Source organism: Podarcis cretensis (genome assembly GCF_951804945.1).
Source record: "Podarcis cretensis genome assembly, chromosome: 13".
Classification (NCBI taxonomy): Eukaryota; Metazoa; Chordata; class Lepidosauria; order Squamata; family Lacertidae; genus Podarcis; species Podarcis cretensis.
Genome location: NC_137182.1, coordinates 8,527,084 through 8,546,474, shown reverse-complemented (window position 1 = coordinate 8,546,474; position 19,391 = coordinate 8,527,084). Strand labels below are relative to the sequence as shown.

The window sequence follows — 19,391 nt, the reverse complement described above, 5'->3', positions numbered from 1 at the left end:
TGGTGCTGGAAGAGACTCTTGAGAGTCCCAAGGACTGCAAGAAGATCCAACGTATCCATTCTTAAGGAAATCAGCCCTGAGTGCTCACTGGAAGGGCAGATCCTGAAGCTGAGGCTCCAATACTTTGGCCACCCATGAGAAGAGAAGACTCCCTGGAAAAGACCGTGATGTTGGGAAAGATGGAGGGCACAAGGAGAAGGGGATGACAGAGGACGAGATGGTTGGACAGTGTTCTCGAAGCTACAAACATGAGTCTGACCAAACTGCGGGAGGCAGTGGAAGACAGGAGTGCCTGGCGTGCTCTGGTCCATGGGGTCACAAAGAGTCGGACACGAACAAATGACTAAACAACAGACAAAGAATCCATCAGCATGTCTGTGCTCTCTGAGCACCAGTACAGAACCAGCATAACACAGAGAAGTGAAAGTAACTTCTCCAGCAGTACTCCAACAGTACAGTGGTACCTCAGGTTACATACGCTTCAGGTTACAGACTCCGCTAACCCAGAAATAGTGCTTCAGGTTAAGAACTTGGCTTCAGGATGAGAACAGAAATCGTGCTCCGGCGGCGCGGCGGCAGCAGGAGGCCCCATTAGCTAAAGTGGTGCTTCAGGTTAAGAACAGTTTCAGGTTAAGTACGGACCTCCGGAACGAATTAAGTACTTAACCTGAGGTACAACTGTACTGAGACTTCCTGTCTCACACTCTCAGACACTCACATGATATAAACAACATAGTGCTACTTGCTTAGCAGCACGGTGGATAAAAATCCTAACATACATATGCACATGAGGTGGAACCCGGGGTGTAGGAAGGGGGGTGCGGAAGAGCAGTCGGACCTGGGTGTCACTCCGAGGGTGTGTGTGACAAAATGGCGGGTGGCACTCACCGCGGGGCCTGCAGCGCGCCCAAGCCACTTGTCCCTGGTGCCCGCAGTCTCTGCACTGTCTGCCTGCTGCCTCTCCCCAGCTGTAGAGCGGCTGAGGCCCCACACCATGCCCCATCTCGTCTCTATGGGTGGTTCGCCCCATCCATGGGCGCACTGCACCAGGTGCTCAAGAGGCTTCCTCCGCCGCTGGGTGGAACAAGGCAAGGAAAAATCTACGAACAGCAAAACTAGGTCTTTTGAACACCTGGATCTACAAGTCTAACCCAGAAGCCTTTAGAGGAGTTATGGTGTTATGTACTGAAGTTCTCACCCTGGGCCAGCAGGGGGATACTGTAGATAGTTTTCACTCAGGTAAAGGTAAAGGTAAAGGTACCCCTGCCCGTACGGGCCAGTCTTGACAGACTCTGGGGTTGTGCGCCCATCTCACTCAAGAGGCCAGGGGCCAGCGCTGTCCGGAGACACTTCCGGGTCACGTGGCCAGCGTGACATCGCTGCTCTGGCCAGAGCCAGAGCCAGAGCCAGAGCCGCACACGGAAACGCCGTTTACCTTCCCGCTGGTAAGCGGTCCCTATTTATCTACTTGCACCCGGAGGTGCTTTCGAACTGCTAGGTTGGCAGGCGCTGGGACCGAGCAGCGGGAGCGCACCCCGCTGCAGGGATTCGAACCGCCGACCTTTCGATCGGCAAGCCCTAGGCGCTGAGGCTTTAACCCACAGCGCCACCTGTGTCCCTTTTCACTCAGGTACGCATATGCAAATAAGGAATTGAAAGTGACGTTCAGCGGTTGGATAGTTACAGAAAGTTGTTACTGTTGCTTTGTACTTGAGCTCTATATAAGCAGGTTGGCTAAACCCTTCAGTTCTGTTCTGTTCTGGCCTGTGAATAAACAAGAGCTGTCTGAAGAATCGCTGTGTCGTCTGATATGTTCACCCACAACTTAACACATGGAGTATTCGTTGACTTGAGTTAGATAACTGCTTTAAGAGTTCCTTAGTTGGTGTGGCAGAAGTCTCCCTGCAGGGTCCTTTTTTTACCATGAACTGGGGGGTGGGAGTGGGAACACCCATGCTGAATTTTCGTCAGACATCCCTCTCGCTGCAAGCTCAAGTCCAATAACTTTTCCTTTTAATGTATTTTCACAGCGTCTCTTTGGATGAGACAAAATCTGTCTTGCAGTGCACCTCTGTGACTAAGCAGTGTTCTCCTACTGATATGAGTCTGTATAAGCCAACCACAATCTTAGCAGAACGGCCAATGGCTTGCTTTGTTTTCATAGCTAATGAAGCTGGGCACCCCTTTTTCTTCTTAAATTTTATTTAATCATTTTTTTGATACAAACAGCAACCACAAAAGACACATACAACAAAAACCATAATAACACTAATAACACAATTTGACAATTCAGATTTGAATACACTGATATACCTATGACTACACCTTTTTAACAATATAACCCCATCTCTCTCTCCTCCCCTTACTTCCCACCACTGTCCGCCTTATCGCTTAAATATTCATTCCAGATTTTTTCATATTTATCCATTCTTATTTTGTGTTGACATGCAATTCGTTCGTATGTAGCTAATCTGTCCATATTATCAATCCATGTGCCCAATGGAGTCTTTTTGCGGCTCTTCCAATTCATCAAAACAAATTTTTTTGCTTCTAATATAGCACGGTAATATAGCCCCCCTTTTTCTTTAAATCTCCCAGTGTTCACATCAAAAAGCTTTGCCATGTTCAAGAGTGATTGTCTTAGGGGGAGGGGTGTCCTTGCAAACCCTGCTATGCCATACAAAACCACATGGGTGGCATTTTGTTCTTTCATGGAATCTCTTTTTCACACCGTGAAATGGGGGTGGGGTCTGCAAACAGTCTGAGGCAGATGGAGTTAAATGTATTTAGACCTTGCAGCAAATACTGAATTGTATTTAAGAGCAAATCTACCACTTGCAAACTATTGTCTGTTTAACTGTATTTAAACGACAATTAACAAGCTATATCTTGCTCATGTGAGTTAATTAAGGCACTCACAACTATTAAAAATGACTGAAATGTGATAAATAAGAACCTAGTTCAGTGTGTAATTATGGAAATTTGCATAAGATAAACATGGATATTGCCTTTTCCCCATAAAAAAAGTATTGCATTAAAACAAGGACAGAGCTATTTAATTAGCATTATAGGATAGATGGAGCAAATTAATTATATGTAATTTCCTTTAAATAATTGTAGACCGTATGGGACGCCAACATGGCTTTTGCGCCCTTTGTCAAGAAGGCTGGTTTGCCTGCCTGCCTTCGGTTAACGCTTTCAGTCCAAACAGCATACAGTGGCTGCTACATCATGGTTTGAATGTGAATCAGAAGTCTGTTGTTTAGTAAAGGGCTATTTTGCTTGCAGTCCTGCATTCCGTGTGAGAATTGGTAGTCCAGCAGCAGAACAGTTACACACATCATACTATAATCCTCCTATCTTTCTCAGATGAAGCAAGACTTCCTTCTTAAAATGAAAAAAAAAGAGAAAACTGGATAGCACATGGATTGATTCCAGTGCAACACGTATTTTACATCAGAGCTAAGAGCTGATAGCCGAGAATTCATAAGGCTCCCATGGAGAAAGATAAGCAGAAGACTCTAGCCACCTTTCCTTCTCTATTTGTTGTTGAACAATCTTGTCTCTCCTTTGGTGGCTAATTGTGTGGCAAGGTCCCAGACCCTTCCGGAAGTGGAATAAAGACACATGAAACAGTATTTTAGGTTAATGGGCGGAAAAGGCCACAACTTTATTGATTACAGAATGTGAGTGGTATTGGCTTAGGCATTGGAAACCACACGACTATACAGTGGTACCTCAGGTTACATACGCTTCAGGTTACAGACCCTGCTAACCCAGAAATAGTACCTTGGATTAAGAACTTTGCTTCAGGGTGAGAACAGAAATCGTGCTCTGGCGGCGCGGTGGCAGTGGAGGCCCCATTAGATAAAGTGGTGCTTCAGGTTAAGAACAGTTTCAGGTTAAGAACTGATCTCCAGAATGAATTAAGTTCTTAAAACTGTACAATGGTACCTTGGATTAAGTACTTAATTCTTTCCAAAGGTCCATTCTTAACCTGAAACAGTTCTTAACCTGAAGCACCACTTTAGCTAATGGGGCCTCCCACTGCCGCTGCGCCACCGGAGCACGATTTCTGTTCCCATCCCGAAGCAAAGTTCTTAACCCGAGGTACTATTTCTGGGTTAGCGGAGTCTGTAACCTGAAGCGTCTATAACCTGAAGCGTCTGTAACCCGATGTACCACTGTATCTGACTCCTGTCGGTCTGCAGGAGTCTTGGAAGAGTTAACCACTAGAAGGGGGAGCCCTGCTGATGCACATCAACTAGGAACTCCCCCAGGGTCACCGCTAGGGGTCGTGCCATGGCCCTAGCCCCCCGTCTGGGCTTCGGACAGATACCATGCCCCTCAGATTCCTTTAATGGAATATCCTTGAAATTGGAGGGGTAGGTGATGGCCAGTACCTCCCCTCCCCTTCAGCCAAATACTCCAATGCCTAACTGCCAAACCTAACAAAGTTGTGATGATTTGCTACAAGGTAGGCAAAAAAACAAACGGCCCTTGCCAATTTGCCAAGTGGAAAAAATTCCTACCAGGCCCCTGTTAAGGAACATGTCCTTGGCTGTGGGCAATTTAAATAGCCCGCGCCACACCCCCGGACCGTCCGGATTGGACAGCCTTGGCTGAGGACCAACCAATGGCGAAGGGGATGGCTTGCTCCCAGCCCACAACATCATCTCCCTGTGGACGCGAAATGGCTTTGTCCCTGCTCCTTTCTCTGATGGCAGCCTGTGAAAATTAACCACTAAAGGGAGATATGCAGATGACACAAGCTTGATGGCAGAAAGTGAGGAGGAACTAAAGAACCTTTTAATGACAGTGAAAGAGGAGAGCGCAAAATATGAAGCTCAACATCAAAAAAACGAAGATCATGGCCACTGGGCCCATCACCTCCTGGCAAATAGAAGGGGAAGAAATGGAGGAAGTGAGAGATTTTACTTTCTTGGGCTCCAAGATCACTGCAGATGGTGACAGCAGTCACGAAATTAAAAGACGCCTGCTTCTTGGGAGAAAGGCGATGGCAAACCTAGACAGCATCTTAAAAAGCAGAGACATCACCTTGCCAACAAAGGTCCGTATAGTTAAAGCCATGGTTTTCCCAGGAGTGATGTATGGAAGTGAGAGCTGGACCATAAAGAAGGCTGATCGCCGAAGAATTGGTGCTTTTGAATTATGGTGCTGGAGGAGACTCTTGAGAGTCCCATGGACTGCAAGAAGATCAAACCTATCCATTCTGAAGGAAATCAGCCCTGAGTGCTCACTGGAAGGACAGATCCTGAAGCTGAGGCTCCAGTACTTTGGCCACCTCATGAGAAGAGAAGACTCCCTGGAAAAGACCCTGATGTTGGGAAAGATGGAGGGCACAAGGAGAAGGGGACAACACAGGACGAGATGGTTGGACAGTGTTCTTGAAGCTACGAACATGAGTGACCAAACTGCAGGAGGCAGTGGAAGACAGGAGTGCCTGGCGTGCTCTGGTCCATGGGGTCACGAAGAGTCAGACACGACTAAATGACTAAACAACAAAGGGAGATGGATAGAGAAACGTGAACAGGGATTCCTGCTTTTGCTTCGCTCAGGATGCACAGGAATGTCTTGAGGGATGCCTCAGAATTCTCAGCAGTGTGAGCCTGCCTTATGATGAATGTCAAATCGGGGTAACCTGCAGCTCACGCAGGAGTTTGGTTCCGGGGGTCTATGCACAAATGCAAAATCATGTAAAGTGTCCCATCCGCAGCAAAGGGTGGAAGGTTCCTTATCAACCAGACTTCCATCTTCTGTGGAGGCTGAGGCCTTCTGGTAGATATCAGAACAAAGTTTTCCTTCACAAGCTGAAGAGCATGTTAAAGTAACCAAAATAAATATTAATGTGCAGCACTAAACAGAGAGAGAGAGAGAGAAAGAGAGAAGAACACAAGTGTCAGCCACTGTTTGTCTTCATAGAACAAATTGGGCCAATGAAACCAAGTCTTGGAATGTTCTGACTCAAATATAACTAAATTCAATGCAAATAAAGCCCAGCTACGTTAAATGTAAACACACATTCAAATATTATGTAATTTTGTAGGACTTGTCGATAACAGGATCCATGCATGCTCATGTGTCTCTGGCACTATTAGTGTTACAGCTAAAACAAACTCCTACATTTCTTCTTTAACTGGTGGCGCTGTGGTGTAAACCACTGAGCCAGTCAGAAGGTCAGTGGTTCGAATCCCCGCAACGTGGTGAGCTCCCGGTGCTCGGTCCCAGCTCCTGCCAACCTAGCAATTCGAAAGCACGCCCAAAAGTGCAAGTAGATAAATAGGTACCACTCTGGTGGGAAGGTAAATGGTGTTTCCGTGTGCTGCTCTGGTTCACCAGAAGCAGCTTAGTCATGCTGGCCACATGACCCAGAAAAGCTGTCTGTGGACAAACGCCGGCTCCTTTGGCCAGTAAAGCGAGATGAACGCTGCAGTCCCAGAGTCGTCCGCAATTGGACTTAAAGGTCAGGGGTCCTTTACACATTTGAAATGTTGGAAGGTATTGCTCTGATGAAAATAGGGACGTCCTATTCAATGTATAATAATAATAATAATAATAATAATAATAATAATAATAATAATTCTATTATTTTTTATACCCTGCTCATCTGACTGGGTTGCCCTAGCCACTCTGGGCAGCTTCCAACATATATAATAAAACATTTAAACATTTTAAAACTTCCCTATACAGGGCTGCCTTCAGGTGTCTTCTAAAGGCTGTGTAGTTACTAATCTCCTTGCCTCGGGGGTCGCATAACTCTATACTCTTCAACATTTCTCCAGTGAAAACAGGGACATCTTAAGGAAAAGTGGGACTTTTGGGGATCAAATCAGAAACCAGGACAACTTCTGTAAATTTTGGGCTTTCCCTGGAAAATAGGGACACTTTGAGGGACTGCATTAGAAGCTTAAAACACAACAAGGTTGTCCCCCACCCCACCAGTGTTGTGGGCTCATTCTGGGCAATTGTGCACAGACAGAGGTTAGACAGACATCCTTCTTGCTGAACTGGCAAAGACTTTCTTATTCCAAAGGGCCTTTTGAGGTACTGTTTGGTTTTATGATGTCTTTATATTGTTTTATTCTCTGTGTGGTTAATTTGGATGTATACCATTTAGAAATCCTAACGATTAACTGGTATACAAATGCTTTAAATAATATATAATATATGCAGCAGTAATAAATCTTTAATAGTCCAAATCCTGTACAGTGCATTATAGCGTAAGCCAAACACATTTTGACACAGAGAGGTCTTCCACAGCAGCCCAATATAACATCCAAAAACCTAAGCTTAGCAAATCAGTAGAAAATAAGAACATTTGAAGGTCGGCACAGCAGCAACCATGTATACAAAACAACAGCCAATATTTCATCAATATAGACTTTGACTCTTGGATATAAAACTTCAAAAGGGGAATGCAAAACAATTACTTCAAATCTCCAGTATAAACAGCCCTCCTGGATAAACTGATAATTTTCAATATCCCTAATTAAAATAATAGAAAAATCCACCTTCACAAACCCCAAGCCACAAAATTAACCTTCTCAAAGCTTACTAAATTGTTATTTGTCAATACAAACAATCCCAGGCCTATTAATATTAGCCTACAACTTCCATACAAATTTATCTTCTTTCTCCAGACTCAAAGCCTCTGGTGAGTATACGTGAAGCCCTTCTCTGCTTCAGTCATTATTAAGTTTCTATCAAGGCTGTGTTGTTGTCTTTCAAAGCGTGTTCTCCTTCAGGGAGAGCACGTGTTGCGGTGGGGTCTACTGAGCCACCCCTTTGTTGCTGGGTAAGTTCTCCAGGATGGCCAGGGGGCATTGATTGGATTGCCGAGTTGCTGGGGGAAAAGTTATGTTGCAATTTTGGTGGGAGGGGTAAAAGGCTTAAATACTCTGCACGCAGCCTTGTACTTTCTCTTTTGCTGCGTGCAACGGATCACCCGCCCACCCGCCCTAGAATAAGGGGTTGTTGCGTTGACCTTGCTATGCCTGTCATGGGGTCGTCTGCCTTTGAGCAGGGGCCTGGTAGGAATTTTTCCACCTGGCAAATTGGCTGGGTGGGTGGTTTTTGCCTACTGCGTAGCAAATCGTCACAACTTGTAAGGTTGTGGTTAGGCATTGGTTATAAATCTGGTGGAGGAGGGGTTAGGATAGGCTGGGCCTGCCCCTCCATGGAGGGGTTAGGATAGGCTGGGCCTGCCCCTCCATGGTTGCTGCGGAAAGGGAATTCCGTTAAAGGAATCCTGGGGCTTGCCATCTTTTCGTCCAATCCCTGGAATGGGACTAGGGCCGGCAAGCCTTCGGGGAGCAGGCGGGTGAGAGTTGAGGGTCTGTGTCTCAGCTCCAATTCTTCCCCGACTTGCTTTCCCCCGCACTGTCTTTCGGTGGTGCCCGGAAGTCAGTTCTGTCCCCAGGCGGGGGGACAGATAGTCTTAACCAATGCCTTAAACAACCACTCACAGTTTGTATTTTAATAAAGTTGTGGCCAAAATCATGCCAAAAATCTTAAACAAAAAATTACGTGTCCGTTGTGAGTTATTTTGGGGGGTGGATTGGGGACCTCAACACACAACAGCTGTGGACTCACACCGATTTACTTAACTGCTTCTGTTCCAAATTCAACCAAGGTGAATTCAATAAGTACTAGTGCAGGACTAATAACAACAGAATCCAACTGCAATGGCTAAAAACAAACAGAACTTGAAGCAGATGGGCAAATAATCCAAAATCCCACATAGAGAAATCACAATAGAGGAGTTCATTTCAGTTCTTTGTTGAGGCCATCAGGTGATTTCAAGGAACAAAGCTCTCTCTCCTTTTAAATTTTGCTTCCAATGGTACCCAAAGCTCCAGTGATGTTTCCAAGACTCCAGATATTTCTCAGTGATCTGGTTCACGTGTCACAGTAAGTCAAACTATTCCATCCCAGATAGAAGGTTTGTACCATTCTTGAAGTCAAACTATGGTTTCCCAGGACTGCACAAACAGGTCATACCCACCAACATTTCCCTGATGAAAATAGGGGTGTTCTAAATAATAATAATAATAATAATAAGAAGAAGAAGAAGAAGAAGAAGAAGAAGAAGTGAAGACCTTACTTAGAAAATCAATACAACCCAGGTGGTTAAGAAAGCCCAACAGAGACTCCATCTCCTCAGAGTATTGCGAAAGAACAATGTCAATCAACATTTGATGATCTCCTTCTACTGGTCCACATCAGAAAGTGTCCTTTCATACTGCATCACGGTGTGGTATGCTGGTTTGACATCAATTGATAGGAAGTGTCTACAGAGGGTGGTGAATACAGCACAAGATATTATGGGCTGTCCCGTGAATCTGCTGGATGACATCGCGGAAGAACGTTGCCTCAGGAGAGTGAGGAAAATTCTCAGGGATGATTCACACCCTGGCTGGCACTTTCTTGATCTCCTGCCCTCGGACGGAAGATATAGAAGTATGATCAGTTGCACCAACAGGGTAAAGAACAGCTTCTATCCGTGGGCTGTTAGGCTGCTGAAATGATAACAACAGGGCAACTGACTTTCGGGTTTGGTGGGTGTGCATCAGTAAACGAGGGGAATTAAGACTAAGAGAATTGAGTGGGGGGTGCTCGTGTAATCTCACTGTATACAAGTTGTACAAGTGACAATAAAGTATTTCAATTTCAGTTTCAATAATAATAATAATACCCCGCCCATCTAGCTTGCCCCAGACACTCTGGGCAGCTACCAACATACAGTGGTACCTCGGGTTACATAAGCTTCAGGTTACATACACTTCAGATTACAGCCTCCGCTAACCCAGAAATAGTACCTCGGGTTAAAAACTTTGCTTCAGGATGAGAACAGAAATTGTGCGGCGGCGGCAGTGGTGGGAGACCCCATTAGCTAAAGTGGTGCTTCAGGTTAAGAACAGTTTCAGGTTAAGAACAGACCTCCAGAACGAATTAAGTACTTAACCCAAGGTACCACTGTACAATAGTACCTCTGTTTACATACCGTCCTCCTTCTGAACGTTTCGGGTAACAAACTCTGCTAACCCGGAAGTAGGTCTCTTGGAAGTGAACTTTGCCCTGGGATGCGAGTAGAAGTCGTGCGCCAGAGGCTTGTGTGCAGCGGGAGGCCCCATTAGCGAAAGCGCGCCTCGTGTTAAGAACGGTTTCAGGATAAGAACGGACCTCCAGAACGAATTAAGTTTGTAACTGGAGGTACCACTGTATACAAAAACATAATAAAACATTAAACATTCAAAAAAATCTCTATACAGGGCTGCCTTCATATGTCTTCCAAAGGTTGTATAGTTACTTATCTCATTGGCTCAGGGTTGCATAACTCCCTACCCTCCAATATTCCTCCGATGAAAATAGGGACGTCCTAAGGAAAAGCGGGACATTCTGGGATCAAACCAGAAACCGGGATGGCTTCTGTAAATCTAAGACTGTCGTTGGAAAATAGGGATATTTGGAGGGTCTGGCATGTGGTCTCCTAGTGAAGGAAATTGCAGCTGCCTGGCTTCCACCAGGTCTTTTAAATTGTTGGTTTAGCTGAGCTAAACCAAGGTATGGCTTAGAGTGTTCTCCAAACCTGGCTCCCACTTAACTAATGTTGGTCTGCACACAAACCTGCTTTTCTCACATTGAACCCTGAGACAACATATCTCTCAAATCAGAGGCAGAAAAGGGAACCTTTCTTTACACCTAGGAAATAGGGTGGTTTTCGGTTTGTATCAGAAAATGTTCTGATGGAATCCATGCAGCTGCAAGTGATCTAAGTTGGCACTGTATTTTACTTGTATTTAGTCAACGAAGCTTAAAACTTTGAAACTGCCAAGCTTCTCTAATATTGTATTTGTAATTGACATCCCATTCATCGTTGCTAATGAAGTTACTGAATTTTCCACAGAACAAAAGAGGACCAGGAAAATTTGAGCACCACATCACTGCTTGAAATTCCTTACATTAAATGCCAATCTTTCAATATCTTTGGACGTATCCGTTGCATTCATCAAATATGAGTAGAACCACAATCCTATTTTTACTTTCTTTATTAACTTGGGATCTTAGAGAAGTTATTCTTTTTCACCCCTTTGGCTTCTTAAATGTGCTCTTTATACAAGGCTAGCTCCAGTATTCCCTGTTCTTAAGTTGTTTTATCAATATTTTTGATTGTCTGTAAAAATCAAATACCACAATTTCTCCTTGGCCTCATCATTTCAGCGTATGGCATTTTTTCCCTTATATGTTTTGGATGGAAGCAGTCATGGGCTGAAAAAGAATTAGCAACTATTGGTTTCCTAAAGACAGCAGTATTGATGAGTTCTTCAATACTACATCATCCAAAAAATGTATTTTACAATTATCCCAATTGATGTTAAACTTAGTGGAGTCATGTTTACTTGAGGATATACTCTCTAAACTCCAATAAAGATTTTTCAGCTACATATTTCTAAGATACATACAGTGGCGTAGCGTGGGGGGTGCAGGGGGGGCCGGCCGCACCGGGTGCAACATCTGGGGGTTAGGGTTAGGGGGCGCAAATCCATGGGTTAGGGGGCGCAAATTACTTGCCTTGCACCGGGTGCTGACAACCCACGCTACGCCACTGGATACATAGCTATTAGGCAAGTATTTCTAATAGGTTCCTGTATATTTAAGAAACTCATTGTTCCAATTGATAACATTTATTAGTTCAATCCATAAATAGATTTGACAGCTCTAGATCAAATTTGCAACCTATAGCTGTGCCAGGTATCTGTTGGTACATTGCATAGCATAGATAACTGCAGTTTTTCCACCCTGGGCTGATTTGGGAAGGCAGGATAAAAAAATTAATAAATAACATTATAGATACCAGTCCTGAAATTGAAGCATTTTTCTTTACTGTCACTTCGTCTGGAGACCACATATATTTGGATTTAACAAATCCTGTCTTATTTAATGAATTTTCATATCTCCACAGCCTTTCCTTGAGGTACACTGTTATACAATTATACCACATCCATGGTTACTAGATTTTTTTAAAAAAACCCACCTATATCATTCACAAAGAATTGTTCCTGAAGGATAAATGGTTTTTAAAAAATGAGCCACAGATTCTGATACGGGTTCTGAAATAGAACCAGGGTCAGATATATTTGGGACACTTGGCAGTGGAGAGACTCTTTTATGAATGTTGGTTTAAAAAGACAAAACACTGGTGTTCTTCCCTGAGTCTAATAAGAAAATCTCATGTCTTTCTATCTAGATCTCCTTCTTTCAGTTATCAACATTCTTCCCCTACTTCTGTTTGCACCAGCTGTGATAAATCACCTTAATTCCAAAGATAATGTGTTTTGGTTTCCATTTTCTACCACAGCAAGACTTGTGTCCTAAATAAACTACTCAGTCCTTTAGTCCGCTGGCTTAAAGACTAGATCTTCTCGCCTCCTCAAACCTGCCTCCTTGACCCTTGCCCATCTTGGCTTCTTAGCCAAGGAGGTGGACTTTTTGGGGGGGACAATGTTGCAAGAGTGATTCATGCATCTCCTGTAATGCCTGAGAAATTTCTACACAACTCTGCATGGCAGCCAGCAGAGGGAGCGCAGTGTGTCCACTGGGAAGCAGCAAGAACTATTTCCTTTTCTAAGATCTGTTGCTAAAGCTGTGGCACACCGCCTCCAATGTTGAATGGCTCTTTCCTCGCCTGCCCTTTTTTTATCCCAAAGCTTCCCAGGCAGTCTGTGGGTGAGGAGAGCAAATGAGGAGATGCGGTAGTTGTGTTTGGGCTCAAACGTTTAGCACTAAGAAGTGTGTGTGTGTAAGGTTTTTAGAAGTTAGCCAGAATTTTAAGGAACGAAAAAGGATGTTCTTTGTTAGCAACTCATGCATAGCTAGTTCCTTACAAGTTTAAAGTTATTCAGAGAAGCAGCAAGGAAGAACAATCTCTACTTCTCTGGCTTGGCCTCTTTCAGCTGCTTGAAAAGGAGGCAGGAGTCCTGGTGTGCTTTTTAACACTGCGTTTTCTAGGAATGTGTTATGTCCTTCGCAATTCTCTCACCTGGTGGAGAACGTTTCAAAGAAGCAGCACCGGGGTGCTGCAATGGGAAAATAATAATAATAACAGAGCACAATCAGGTTCCTGTTGCGTGGACAGGCGGAGTCCCCCCAACCCCAGGCGACCCCCAAGCGGAATAATGACTCAAGACAACGTGCTATGGGATTAAAATCGGCCACAACTTTATTAAGTTTCAGATGTAGGGAGACCTTGGCTCAGGCATTGGGCATTTATCCTTCCCAGTCCCCAGCCGGGGATCTGGGAGACATCAGGGTTATCCAGAATGTGTGGGGATTGGGCTGGTTCTGGAGAACATATGTTCAAGCAAAGAGACCATTCCCCGTTTCACCGCCGTCGCAAGGGAGAGCAATGACAACCTCTCAGCATATGGCCAATGCCTCCCCTCAAGACCCCTTTAACGGGGAACCCCGGGATCACCGCCGCAAGGGGGCATGGGTCACTGCTTCATGCCACCCCAAAATTTTTTAGGAAGATAGACTAAAAGATTCTGCCCAAGGCCTGAAACCGCCAAAGTTGTGACGTTTTGCTACGGGGAAGGCAAAACCTGCCAATGCAGGGAAATTCCTTTCCGGTCCTTTAACAGCAGTTTTGTTAATACTTTCAATTAAGTGACTTACCTTAGTTCAGAAAGGTCATGATCCCAGTCGCAGTTTCTTTTAAAATATTTTTTTTTAATTTTTCATTAATAACAATCCAATATGAGCCACATTAATACAATACCAAATCATAATACAATTAAAAGAGCCAATTATTCCATTCCAAACTAAACGTTTTTGGAATGTTTTCAGTGTGTGTTTAGTCACAGTTTTCAGTGAGGGTTCATGCTGAAGAAACTCTACATTACCACTGAATTGCATGGGAATCGCACCCTGCTAAATATGTACACATTTGCAGTCTAAATTGTTTTTTCTTAAAGGTGGACCACACAGAATTCTTAACAAGGGACCATACAAATTTACAGACCTAAGGAAAAGATTATTCCCCTTCCCCATCTTATTCACTTTTTTCATCTCCCTCCGCCCAAGAATGTGAAATAAGGTGGAGGGATATTAAATGGACTAGGATCAGGATATAAATTATGCAGCTAAATGCACAGAGGCATTAATAAAACATGCAGGTTTTTAAAGTGTAATAATAAGAATAACTACAGATTTGTATTTATTTTCATGTAATGAACACTAATATATATATAAAAGGCCCAGTGTTTTTTTGAAACAAATCAGAAATGATTATCCCAAGCACATTTTGAACAGCACACATTAATTTTACTCGCGGAATGTTCTTCTCTAGTCTTTCTCCGTAGCTTGGGAACGTTAAGTAAAATGGCATCTATTGTTGGGAAAGGCTCTCCTCACACAAGCTGCCTAGCCTTGGTTGTTTGCAGACCTTCTGAATGATATTTACTCAACTCTAATCAAAAATGTTGATGTGCTATTTATTTACACTTTATTTTCTCCCACAGACATCTCCCCCCCCCCATAGCTATCTGCTTCCCTCGGCTGCTCAAGTTGTTGCATGTGCTTAATAAATGACTTTCTCATCCATTCCAGATTTTATTACAAAGGGCAAGGAACCGCCGGGTAAGTTACACAAAGCAAAATGGCCGACATTAGCTGATGGGAACATTTGTGGAGGGAAGGAGGGCAATTTGTTTAAACCAAAAGAAAAAGAGACAACATTGTCTCTCCAGCCTCTGAAATTTGTTTAGTGTCCTGCCTATCAACTGTGTATTTGAACAGGTTTCATTACCTTAAAAAAAAGAGTGCAAAACCCTTGAGCGCTGTTAAAATATGCTAATCCTTTCTTAAGCAGAAAATGAGGGAATCTCGTTAACTGTTTTATTCCTTTTCCAAGGGGGTGGATGAGCCTTTTGTGGGAACATAAATATAAGAAAACCCGCCTTTAACGTTAAGCGATGCTAACTTTTCATGCTATTCATAACAATGTTTAACATTTGTCACCTGCACATCCCCAGCATGAGGATTGTTGTTGTTTAGTCGTTTAGTCGTGTCTGACTCTTCGTGACCCCCTGGACCAGAGCACGCCAGGCCCTCCTGTCTTCCGCTGCCTCCCACAGTTTGGTCAAACTCATGCTGGTAGCTTCGAGAACACTGTCCAACCATCTCGTCCTCTTTTGTCCCCTTCTCCTTGTGCCCTCCATCTTTCCCAACATCAGGGTCTTTTCCAGGGAGTCTTCTCTTCTCATGAGGTGGCCAAAGTATTGGAGCCTCAGCTTCAGGATTTGCCCTTCCAGTGAGCACTCAGGGCTGATTTCCTTCAGAATGGATAGGTTTGATCTTCTTGCAGTCTATGGGAATCTCAAGAGTCTCCTCCAGCACCAGAATTCAAAAGCATCAATGCTTCAGCAATCAGCCTTCTTGATGGTCCAGCTCTCACTTCCATACATCACTACTGGGAAAACCATAACTTTAACTATACGGACCTTTGTTGGCAAGGTGATGTCTCTACTTTTTAAGATGCTGTCCAGGTTTGTCATTGCTTTTCTAGCATGAGGATACTAAGGAGTAAATTGGTTGAATATGGGATGCAGCTCATATTCTTATCTCATTAAAGCCCACCATGCCAAACTTGGTATACTTGCTACCAAGGTGAGGTTTAGGAACTGCAGGTCACCCTGGAGGAGAGACACCCTTTTGGCTTCAAACACTGGATCACAAAAACAACGGACCTTTGCTGTTCGCTATCCACCTACCCAAGAGATGGGCAAAGGGGCTCTGTTGCAACCTGGATCACTGGATCACAAAAACAACGGACCTTTGCTGTTCGCTATCCACCTACCCAAGAGATGGGCAAAGGAGGCTCTGTTGCAGTCTCAAACCATAGCTGTCAAGTGTCCCTTATTTGAAGGGACAGTCCCTTATTCCAGCACCATGTCCGGCAGCTGTCCCTTATTGATGGATGTCCCTTAAATGTCCCTTAAATGATTTTCCGTTAAATTTCAAAGGAAGCAGCTCCTCTCCCTCCCTCCCTGCCGGCCAGGGAGGACGGAGGCTCCAACCGTGTTGCTTGGCTGTGTTGCTCACCCAATAAGAAGTCTAAGAATGACTGGGGGGGTGGAGCTTGCATGCTTTGTGTGTGGCTAGTTAATGCAAGCTGAGGGGTTCTTTGAATGCTGGATGCCATTTTGTTGCACATGCTGCTGCAAACTTTGCAGTGCAAAGCTAGGCCTGGGAGCCATCTTAAGTTGAGGCTGCATAGGCCTTGTGGTGCATGTGATTCAGATTCTATTCAGTTGAACCTCTGGTTACAAAGTGTTCTCGAAGCTACCAGCATGAATTTGACCAGAGTGCAGGAGGACAGGAAGACTGGAGTGCCTGGAACAGGTGAGGCTGCAGGTCCCTTATTTTGGCTGCTGGTCCCTTATTTTCAAGGCTGCTGGTCCCTTATTTTCAAATCTGTAAGTTGACAGCTATGCCTCAAACCCTGAGCTAATAAACCTTGGAGTTTATAAGGCCATTAGGACCCCAAGGGAATCTCCATGGGGTCTTCTTGGGGTCCATGATCACTGCAGATGGTGACAGCAGTCACAAAATTAAAAGATGCCTGTTTCTTGGGAGAGCTTGGCCTCTTGAGGCTGGCACCTCATCCTTAGATTTAGCTGCTTCTCAGGGAAATGAAAATTCAGGGCAACCAGCATCATGGCATTTTGAGCAAGACCCACAGTTAAACTTCCTTGCATGCTGCTTGCCTGGTTTTCCTAGGCAATACAATGACAATGGCTTATCGGAGCACTGTTTTTTCCCCATTGCTTCACCTTCAGGTGACCCTTCCACATTGGCTTATCAACAGAGGAATCCATGGCCTAAAAAAACCCCCCACCATGCGAAATTCTTTCATGTCAACTGAAAATGAAGGAGCCAGATGAGGAAGTTCAGAAGAAGAGTACTCGGCTGGCTGAGAGAACCATGGAAATGGTGCAATGACGTGACAAATCATGCTACTGGGTGAAGAAAATCATAATTGCTAATACCCTTATAGGATTGTGAGAGGACACTGGGAGTTTTGTCCATTGGTCCCGAGACTCTCATCAGTTCTGGATTAGAATTGCAGGCTTTTGGTTTCAAATAGGGACATCACTCACAGAAGTCTCAGGTTTCAGGTGCAGAGCATAGAGCAATATACAGTCATACCTTGGGTTGAAGTTGCTTCAGGTTGAGTGCTTTCGGGTTGTGCAACCCGGATGTAACAGAATGCGTTACTTCTGGTTTTCGCTGCTTGCGCATGTGCAGACGGTCAAAATGACATCACGCGCATGTGCAGAAGCAGCAAATCGTGACCCACGCACGTGCAGACACGCAGATGCGGGTTGCATTTGCTTCTGGATGCGAACGGGGCTCCGGAATGGATCCCGTTCTTATCCAGAGGTACCACTGTAGTAGGGGAGGGGCAGGAAAAATGCCAGAAAGTGAAGATTGCAGGATTTTTGGAGCCCAGCATAATGAGTGTGGTTTTACTGGTTGTTTGGGCGAGTGCCCCATTCTTGATGCACCCCTTCTCCCTCTGGGAAGCTGGAAGTAAAAGGATAACCTCACACCATTAATAAAACACGGGAGATGATCCAATGAGGAACCGTTCACCTTCACAATATTCTCAGAAGCTGCAGGGATGTTTGCCTTTCATTTCCGTTCTCTCCCCTTGCTTGCTTACTCCCTCCTTTCATCCCTTTCTTTCTAGAGAATTCCCCCGCCTGTCTGCCTTCACTTCTGTACAAACAGCTTCGCTAAAGGCACTCGGTTCTCCTTCCAGGCTCCAGTTCGCCTGCATGCTTCCGACCCTTGATCTGTGCTTAATGTATCCTCCCAGAGCCTGGCCACTGGGACCGAATTTCAAGGCATATCCATATTAGATTATTGTGATGTTTTTATCTTTCCGTGATTGGGAACCATTCTCTGCAGCCAAAACAGACACTTCTCCGAGGGTGCTGAGTGAATTTTTAGCTCTCCTCCGAGGAGTTAGCTTCAATAAAACATGAGGCCAGTACCAACGCTGAAGGGCTTGAGTGATGTAACATCTCATGCGGTTCATGCATTTCTCTGTAAGTTTACACTAGTGTGAACATTAGCCTTGCCAGCCTGTGTTGCTTTAAGTGAAGGTTTGCACGCAAACATGGCCTCCACAAAAGCTACCTCAGGCTAAAGCACTCCCGTCATCGACAAAATTAAGTATTACACTGGGTCTCTGGTGGGCAACTCGGCTTGTGATTTGACCGTCTCACATGTTTTATTAATGGTGTGAGATTGTCCTTTTATTTCCAGGTTCCCACAGCAGGTGAGCTTGTCATATCCACTAAAGAAAAACCAGAGCAGATTGCCAGCCACTTGCGTGCACTGTTTCGACAGTTCTTAATTTCTGTTGAGAGGCACGCAATATAAACAAAGTTTTGCTTAAGTGCTGTAACATTTGTCTAAGGTTTGATACACGCAAAGCTCCACTTCTGCACCATGAAAACAGACAATTTCCCCCTTTCTGTTAACTCAGTGGGTGCTGAAGCTAATTTGGTGCTGTGATAACAAAGCAGGTTCATCTATAGCAGCAGCAACGTTAACCTAATACCATGCATAGGATGTTCAGGGCAAATGAGGGTAAAAGCGAGCCTGAGCATCAAATCAGGAAGTCCCTGGTTTGAATCTTGCCTCTTATTGTGAGTTCAGAAGATGACCTTATCCTAGCCACAACCTCTCAGTATAGCCCCCATGTTGATAATAATACTAGCGTACCTTACAGGGCTGTTGTAATCCTATTTGAAGTGTTTAAAATGCTCTAAAATGCCATATAAATGCTAACCATTATTATTAAAAAGAGGGGACGCGAGTGGCGCTGTGGGTTAAAGCCTAGGACTTGCCAATCAGAAGGTTGGCGGTTCGAATTCCCCTGACGGGGTGAGCTCCCGTTGCTTGGTCCCTGCTCCTGCCAACCTAGCAGTTCTAAAGCATGTCAAAGTGCAAGTAGATAAATAGGTACCACTCTGGCGGGAAGGTAAACAGCGTTTCCGTGCACTGCTCTGGTTTTGCCAGAAGCGGCTCAGTCATGCTGGCCACATGACCCAGAAGCTGTATGCCAGATGTAAGCGAGATGAGCGCCGCAACCCCAGAGTCAGTCACAACTGGACCTAATGGTCAGGGGTCCATTTGCCTTTATCATTAAAAAGTAGGTTTGCCATGAAGACCCATTCTTTGCAAGGTAAACAATGTTTTGAGTTCTATTTAGCCTGTTTCTGAACGCACTTCTCTTTTTTAACTGGTGGAAGGTTTGCTGCTCCCCCTAGGATTGCCAACTTACATCCTCAGGATTG

At 44.6% G+C, this 19,391-nt stretch overlaps 1 protein-coding gene across 1 annotated transcript in view; it reads left to right on the top strand.

Moving 5' to 3' along the window:
- The window catches only part of LOC307200846 (uncharacterized protein), a 238,548-nt gene extending 220,844 nt beyond the window's left edge, over positions 1–17,704 (top strand). Inside the window, exon 7 of the transcript XR_013832447.1 lies at positions 17,694–17,704. The gene's annotated coding sequence lies outside the window, so the exon portion shown is untranslated. The remainder of the gene's footprint in view (positions 1–17,693) is intronic.
- Positions 17,705–19,391: the final 1,687 nt, after the last annotated feature.